This window comes from Euprymna scolopes, unplaced genomic scaffold (genome assembly GCF_053919585.1).
Source record: "Euprymna scolopes isolate OS-2025 unplaced genomic scaffold, ASM5391958v1 sca1, whole genome shotgun sequence".
NCBI classification, from domain to species: domain Eukaryota; kingdom Metazoa; phylum Mollusca; class Cephalopoda; order Sepiida; family Sepiolidae; genus Euprymna; species Euprymna scolopes.
Window position 1 is genome coordinate 1,638,350 of NW_027633102.1, and position 8,569 is coordinate 1,646,918.

Sequence of the window (8,569 nt, forward strand, 5' to 3'; positions counted from 1 at the left end):
CGAGGAGTTAGAAGGACGGAGAAGAGAGGGGAGCATCGCGCGGGACAGCGCAGGAGCGGAGGACGCCGCGTCGGGAGGTGCCGACGAAGACCGCACCGGCAAAGCGACGACGACACGTCCGCAAGGCAGCCTCACCCCTTTTCGAGGAGGACGGAGACGTTGCGACGAACGGATTGGAGCCGCCCGCCGCCACCCCGACCCCGGAGCGAAGCACCCCGCAGAAAAGCCGCTTGAACCGCCGCCGCCAGAAAGACGACCCCCGCCGACGGTCCCCCGCCGTTTTTGGTCGACGCCACACTCCTGCCCGCCCGACGGCGGACTCCCACCCGTATCGCCTCTCCGACCCGCAACACACGCTCGCTTGACCGCGACCGCTCGACCGGAACACGCCGCCGCACAACGGACCGCCGCGGCCCCTATGCCTTCGCCGCAAAGCGCGAACGGAGCGAACGCTACAGCCCCGTACCGGGTTCCTCGCTTCGCGCGGGCACGGCCCGACCGACCCGGTCCTCGGAGCCAATCCTTCTTCCGAAGGTACGGATCCATTTTGCCGACTTCCCTTACCTACATTGATGCCATCGACGAGAGGCTGTACACCTTGGAGACCTGCTGCGGATGGTGGGTACGGACCGACTCGAGAGCTGCGAAAACCGGACCCGGATTTTCCAGGGCCGCCGAAAGCGCACCGGACGCCGCCCGAGCCGCGGCGCTCTACAGGTACCTTTTCCGTATCTCCGGACGAGCCGATTCCACGGACATGGTCCTTTACGAAGAAGAGAGAACTCTTCCCGGGGCTCCCGGCGACGTCTCCGGGCTCGCTTGCGTCACCGCGGTTTCGCCCGGGAAGCGACGGGCGCCGCCGACATCGCTGCCGACAGCGTCGCCACCCCCGGGCCCTCTCCGAGTCCGGGTTCGGGAATATTAACCCGATTCCCTTTCGACGGGAGGCCGGCCGCTTTTTTTTTGTTTGGGCTTTTGATTCGATTCGATTCGATTCGCTTTCCTTTCACCTTTCATAACGGATCCGGCGCCTTTCGGGAAGACTTTCGCCCGCGTCTTAGGACCGACTGACCCGTGCTCGACCGCCGTTGGCACGGAACCCTTCTCCACTTCGGTCTTCGAAGGTCTCGTTCGAATATTTGCTACTACCACCGAGATCTGCACCCGCGGTCGGCTCCACCCGGGCTCGCGCCCTAGGCTTCCGTGCTCGCCGCGGCGCCCTCCTACTCGTCGCGGCATCGTTTCGGCGCGAAAGTTCATCGCTCCTCGCCGCGACGGTCCGGCATCGGTCCGTCGCTCCAGCGCCATCCATTTTCGGGGCCGGTCGATTCGGCAGGTGAGTTGTTACACACTCCTTAGCGGATTCCGACTTCCGTGGCCACCGTCCTGCTGTCTATATCGACCGACACCCTTTCGGGGATCTCATGGGCGTCGCGTTAGGCACCTTAGCCGGACGTTTGGTTCATCCCACAGCGCCAGTTCTGCTTACCAAAAGTGGCCCACTTGGCACTCGCATTCGAGGTGACCAACCGCCCAGCGAAGCGTGCTGGCGGCGGCGGCCGGATGGGTCGGCTCCGTCGTTCGGGAGAGTCGGCCCGTTCCACCCGTTCCGAGTTCGAGAGTAGGTCGAGGCCGTGAACGGCCCCGGGGCCTCCAATCGTTCGCTTTACCGGATGGAATTGCGACGATCGAGCGCCAGCTATCCTGAGGGAAACTTCGGAGGGAACCAGCTACTAGACGGCTCGATTGGTCTTTCGCCCCTACACCCGGTTCCGACGATCGATTTGCACGTCAGAGGCGCTTCGGACTTCCACCAGAGTTTCCTCTGGCTTCATCCCGACCGGGCGTGGATCGCCATCTTTCGGGTCCCTGGTCGCTCGCTACGCCAGAGTCGGCCGAGTCGTACTCGGAAAAAGGGGAAACCGACCCGGGGGTGATGCGCCCGCGCGCAGCGCCTAAACTCGACGACAAAATAGGACTAGTTCAAGCCGCGGGATCTCACCGATGGGCGGAAGGAGGATATGGAAGCTGGCGCCCGGCAATTCCCCTTTTTGGATGATGCGCCGGTCCCCTCTCGGGGAGGAGGGAAAAACAACCGCACGTCAGCCACGAGCCTTCCCTCTCCTATCTCTCTCGGGAAGAGAGAAAAAAGGAAAAGTTGCGGGCACCGCAGCAGCGACGGCGGAAGGCCGAAAACGCCGCGCCGGCGGGATCGGGCACGGCTCGGAGGCGGGTGAGGCGAGGAGAAGACGACGGCACGAGACCGACGACACCCCCCGACGACCCCCGGACGACTTTGCCACGACACCTCTCCCGATCGACGCCCTCCTACACGCTCTCTCGCTTTCGCTTCGCCTTCGGGGTTAGTCAGAGGTGGCCCCTACGACTCGCGAACGGCCAGGACTCCTCGGTCCGTGTTTCAAGACGGGTCGGGTGGGTTGCCGATGCACGTCGCTGACCCGGGGTGGCGGGCGGCTCGAGTAAAAAAGCGTCGCCGAGCGACCTCTCCGGAAACGGAAACGGGCGCGGGCGGGGTTGCCCCCGACAAGAACCCGAAACGTCGGCGAGGTGCGTGACGGCGAGGCCGCGCCAGTCCTATCCCGCCTCTCATCGCGCACGCGCCCGAGACGGTGGGGCGCCTAAGGAGCGACACACAGAGTGCGTCGCCCGCACGCGACTTCCGGCGGGATCAAAACGGACCGGCTCGCCACGTGTAACGGATCGTGTCAGATTTCCTCCGTTCCCGGCAGAAAGGGGCAGTTACGTTCGCGGGCCCGACGGCCGGTGGCCCCCGACTTCACAAGGTGGGAAGACGGGGGTTTTCAGGGTGATGAAACGCCTGCCGCCTACGGAAAAAAACCCGCGTGTTCGACCTGCACGCCGGGAACGGGTCGCGACGACGGACCGGAGGGGAAGTGCGTCCGGTGCCGGCCGCGCGGAGGTCGCGCCGAAGCGCCCGCGCCATGATTACGCCGAGCGATGATGAAGGGGACGGGTGCAGCGGAGTCGCGCGCGGAGGGAGCAGGAGGAAAGAAGAAGCGGCGGCGACGGATGCGGCGGGTTAGGGCCCGGCGGCAGCAGCGATCGAGAGGACGAGTCCCCTCCGTCGCAGCCAACCGACGCAGCCACCTACCGACGCCGCGGTCGTCACCACGTTTCCCTTCCCGCTATCCACGCGGCCCGTCTCCTTCGTCGGCGACGCGGGCACAAAAGCTGGAACCGCGGGGAACGAGTCCCCCGCGGACACGACGAACGACGACCTGTGCCGCGACGGCCTCTCTTTCAAGAACACACATCGAGTTTGGGCTCGAGCCTAGGCAGCACCGGACTGAGTCCCCCCGCGATCGCGGTGAGCGGTCCCACCCGTTTACCCCTGGGCGGTTTCACGTTTCTTGAACTCTCTCTCCAAAGTTCTTTTCAACTTTCCCTCACGGTACTTGTCGACTATCGGACTCGTCCCGGTATTTAGCCTTGGATGGAGCTTACCACCCGATTTGGGCTGCGTTCCCAAGCAACCCGACTCTCGGATCGAAGGCCGTCGCTCGCCGTCCGCACCGAATGGGCCTGGCACCCGCCGCGGGCGGCCCCGATCGAGGGAACTCCGAACTATGCGAGACGAAAACGAACGGCTGCCTTCGACCCATGCGCCACACGTCCCGAAGCCTTTAACTTGCGACGGGATTCGGCGTTGGGCTTCTCCCGGTTCACTCGCCGTTACTAAGGGAATCCCGGTTGGTTTCTTTTCCTCCGCTTAGCGATATGCTTAAGTTCAGCGGGTCGTCTCCCGAGCCGAGGGCGGCGGTTTTTAGTAGAGTGTGGTGTTTGGAGGAGAGGAATCTCGATCGGTACCCTCCGTGTGACGACGGCTGGCCGATATAGCGCCCGTCCGACCGAAAATGAAGAAGCCAACAATTAAAAAAAAGCGTGGGTCCTCCCCATCCGACGTTGCGTTGCCTACGACGCGGCCACCTTTTTACGGTGCGACGGCCGTGCTCGTCGCGCTGCTCGAGGCGTCGCTGAGAGACACCTTCATGAGGCAGAGAGCGAGACGAGCAGGCGGCGCTTACGTCGGCAGTCGGTTAGGTCGGTACTTTTTTTTTGGTCTCCCTTCGGCTGCTTTCGGACAGACTCCTCCTGCTCCTCCTCCACAGTGTTTCTTCACGCGGTCGAAAAGGGAAAAGACTCCGCGGTCTGCCAGCGGGAGACGAAGGAGGAGGCCGGAGAGGGTTTTAAAAAAAAAAAAGACATTGAAAGGAGTCAATTCTTTTTTTATTTTTCTTCCCCCTCGTCACTCGCTCCTGCGACGTCCCGGTTACCACCGTGCCGAGGACCGGGCGGGCACGGGGACGGCAAGATGTCGTTTCGTTAACGGAGAAAGACATGTAACGTTCCGCCTCTCGACCGGACGTGGCCCCGAGACAAGGGATCTCGGGGCCGCAATGTGCGTTCGAGGTGTCGATGTTCACTGAGTCCTGCAATTCGCATCAGTTATCGCGGCTGGCCGCGCTCTTCATCGACGGACGAGCCGAGTGATCCCCCGTCCAGGGTTCAGCACTTGGTTTTTTTATATTAGTTTTTGTTTATATAGATTTAGTAGTGTGCGAGGAGGTCTGTGCGAGGAGGCGTGACGGCATTGCAATGTCGCGAGTAGTTTGTTTTTTTAGCTAGCGGCGGTGGCACAGCGGCTGCAAAAAAACAAAAAAAACGATAAAGCGGCGACAAGGCAAAGAAGAAGCGGCCATCACTTGCGGTGGGCGAAAAAACAAACAGGTGGTAAGACGCGGAAGCAAGCAAGAAGAGCTGGGGCTTTAAAAACCTCCGCGTCACCACAAATCTATCTCTCGCTCCGCCTTTTATAGGTTTGTTTGCGCGCATTCGAGGCGTTGACGCCGACAGACAGAGGAGGTAGGCCGGAAAACAACAAACCAGTCTCGAACGGGAAAACGGTAATGATCCTTCCGCAGGTTCACCTACGGAAACCTTGTTACGACTTTTACTTCCTCTAAACGATCGGGTTCGGTCGTCTTCTCCAGGCATCGAACGCCGAGGCGTAGATGCACGAGTGTCGTGACGGACACGTCGCGCACTGCCCGGCGGCGTCGTCGGCCAGATCCGAGGACCTCACCGGACCGTTCGATCGGTAGTAGCGACGGGCGGTGTGTACAAAGGGCAGGGACGTGATCGACGCGGGCTGTTGACCCGCGCCTACCGGGAATTCCTCGTTCACGGGGTTGGTTACAGGCCCCGATCCCTATCACGGGAGGTGGTTCAGAGGTTTCCCAACCCTCTCGGGCCGGGGCGAAGTCCCCGCTGATACCTCCAGTGTAGCGCGCGTGCGGCCCCGGACATCTAAGGGCATCACAGACCTGTTATCGCTCCGCCTCGTGTGGCTTTCTGCCACCCGTCCCTCTAAGAAGTGCGTGAGAAAACCGACCCGGACCCGAGCGCCACGGAGGACGCCGAGCCCGCCGTAAAAATCACTGACATCGGCGCACTAGTTAGCAGGCCGGAGTCTCGTTCGTTATCGGAATCAACCAGACGGATCGCTCCACCAACTAAGAACGGCCATGCACCACCACCCACCGAATCGAGAAAGAGCTATCGATCTGTCAATCCTACCGGTGTCCGGACCGGGTGAGTTTTCCCGTGTTGAGTCAAATTAAGCCGCAGGCTCCACTCCTGGTGGTGCCCTTCCGTCAATTCCTTTAAGTTTCAGCTTTGCAACCATACTCCCCCCGGAACCGAACTCTGGTTTCCCGCAGGCTACCCGCCGGGTCATGGAAGCGAACGCCGGCGGATCGCCGGTCGGCATCGTTTACGGTCGGAACTACGACGGTATCTGATCGTCTTCGAACCTCCGACTTTCGCTCTTGATCGAGGAAAACGTGCTTGCCACACGCCATCGCTGCAGTTCGTCTTGCGACGATCCAAGAATTTCACCTCTAACGTCGCAATACGAGTGGCCCCGACCGCTCCCTTCGATCATTGCCTCGCCGTAGACGGAGACCGACAGACGTAGACGAGGCCCTCTTCCATCATTCCATGCTTATCGTATGCAAGCTTGAACAGCCCGCTCTGAGCACTCTAATTTTTTCAAAGTGAACGTACCGGCCGCCGCGGACACTCGGTTAAGAGCACCCTTGGAGGAGAAACCGCCGACCGCAACACGCGCGCAGACAAGACACGAAGCAGGGACTCGGAGCGGACCGGGGGGTTCAAAAAAAAAGAGGAACGCGCGGAAAGGGAGAGGGAGAGAAGCGCGGGGGTCAGAGTGCGGGGATGCGAATGAACGCACCCAAACACACACACGTAGCACCCCCCCGTTAGACTACTCCCGGAACCGAACCGACGACCACTTGTTTTTTTTTTCCCGGATCCCGATCACGACCTCCTCGTCCACCTCGCCGGCAGGACCGCGTGGCGGGTATGCTAGCGGTTGACACCGGCGGAAAGGGCCGGGAATGCGAACGGACGACCAAAGTCAACGACGGACGATGGCGCCGCCGCCCCGGGGCCGCTTGCGCGACCACGAACCCGAGTTCGGACTACGAGCTTTTTAACCGCAACAACTTTAATATACGCTACCGGAGCTGGAATTACCGCGGCTGCTGGCACCAGACTTGCCCTCCGGTTGGTCCTCGTTAACGGATTTGAAGTGTACTCATTCCGATCGCGGGGCCTCGACAGAGTCCCGCGTCGTTATTTTTCGTCACTACCTCCCCGTGCCGGGAGTGGGTAATTTGCGCGCCTGCTGCCTTCCTTGGATGTGGTAGCCGTTTCGCATGCTCCCTCTCCGGAATCGAACCCCGATTCCCCGTTACCCGTAGTAACCACGGTAGGCACTTAACCGACCGTCGACAGTTGATAGGGCGGACCCTCGAGAGACCCGTCGCCGGGCGTGAAAGCTCGTGCGATCGACCAGTGAGTTATCCAGAGTCACCAAAGCGGAGCGCGCCGCCCTATGAGCCCCGCCACCGAACGGACCCGCGAGCGGGAACGCCGACGACGGGAGGACGGAATGACGCGCATCGGTCTCAGTCTAATATGTAGCGCCGCGACCCGGAACGGCCGACGCGGGTGCCAGCGCGCGAGGCGTGGCGACGACGGCGCGCCGACCGATCGCGGCCTGTGTCACATGTATTAGCTCTAGAATTGCCACAGTTATCCATCGCCTCCGAGGAGGAATACGGTCCCGAGGATTAGGTCCGGTTCCTGAGCCATTCGCGGTTTCGCCCGTTCTAATGCGTGGCGTGAACTTACACTTGCATGGCTTAAGCTTTGAGACAAGCATATGACTACTGGCAGGATCAACCAGGTATCGTTGGAATTTGGGACTTTGTTTCGACAGAACGACAGACCGACCGACCGACCGACCGACATAAGACAGACAACTACAACGACGGGCACGTGTTTATTTATTTTTCGAGGGGGTTCGCCGTCAGAAGAAGCGCGCTGCCCGCGCTGATGGCCTCTTTTTTGTTTCTCCCCTGACTTGGACCGAGACCGAGACTCAAAGAACGAAAGCGACCAACGTCGACAACAACAACGACAACGGCACCCTTGACAGCGATACATACGACAAACGACAAGCAGCACGACGGCAGTGCACACGGACATCGAGGGTCAAGGTGCAGACTGAACTCGCCGAGGTCGTCGTCATCGTGGTCGCCATCGATTCCGTCTCGTCGTCGTCGTCGTCAACGTCCACGTCACAGCCGGCCGAGAAGAGAGAACAGACGACAGCGTCGACAACAACAACATCGACAACGGCACCCTTGACAGCGATACATACGACAAACGACAAACAGCACGACGGCAGTGCACACGGACATCGGAGGTCAAGGTGCAGACTGGAATCGTCGAGGTCGTCGTCATCGTGGTCGCCATCGATGCCGTCTCGTCGTCGTCGTCGTCGTCTTCGTCGTCGTCGTCGTCATCAACGTACCAACCGACCGAGACGAGAGAGCAAGCAACAACGTCGACAACAACAACGACAACGGCACCCTTGACAGCGATACATACGACAAACGACAAACAGCACGACGGCAGTGCACACGGACATCGGAGGTCAAGGTGCAGACTGAACTCGTCGAGGTCGTCGTCATCGTGGTCGCCATCGATGCCGTCTCGTCGTCGTCGTCGTCTCCGTCGTCGTCGTCGTCGTCGCCAACGTCAACGTCAACATCACAGCCGTCATCGGGGAGGAGCTGGACCAGGGCAGCGGCGGCGTAAATTTTCCCGTCACCTTCGTCGTCGCCTTCGTCGACCGACCGACCGACCGGCGTCGTGTTCGTGCTCGGAAAACCGAGGAGAGACAACGTGCACATGGCGCGTTCTCGCAAGCGGCTCCTCGGTCCGATTTTTTTGGGCGGCTTTTTCGAGCTTTTTTTTTTTTTTCTCACCCTTTCGTCCGTGCGACGGCGAACGTTAGGGGAAAAAAAAAAAAAAAAAAAAAAACGACAACAACGCGGCGGACCGGGCGAACAACATCGTCGACACACACGACATTGACGACCGGTCCCCCTTTTCACAATCGCATCGAGATAAAAACGAACGAGTCCGATTCGAG

General features: G+C 60.7%; 2 non-coding genes and 1 pseudogene across 2 annotated transcripts in view; all 3 read right to left on the bottom strand.

Annotated features, from left to right (window-relative positions):
• LOC145273221 (large subunit ribosomal RNA) overlaps nt 1–3,798 on the bottom strand; it is a 5,733-nt gene extending 1,935 nt beyond the window's left edge. Inside the window, exon 1 of the ribosomal RNA XR_013866247.1 lies at nt 1–3,798. This exon is cut by the window's left edge and continues 1,935 nt beyond it. This is a non-coding gene — a ribosomal RNA (large subunit ribosomal RNA).
• Nucleotides 3,799–4,391: 593 nt separating this feature from the next.
• On the bottom strand, nt 4,392–4,549 carry LOC145273589 (5.8S ribosomal RNA). The gene has a single exon (XR_013866413.1). It is a non-coding gene; the product is annotated as a 5.8S ribosomal RNA (ribosomal RNA).
• A 398-nt stretch (nt 4,550–4,947) lies between these two features.
• Nucleotides 4,948–7,318, bottom strand: LOC145273461 (small subunit ribosomal RNA; annotated as a pseudogene).
• Nucleotides 7,319–8,569: the final 1,251 nt, after the last annotated feature.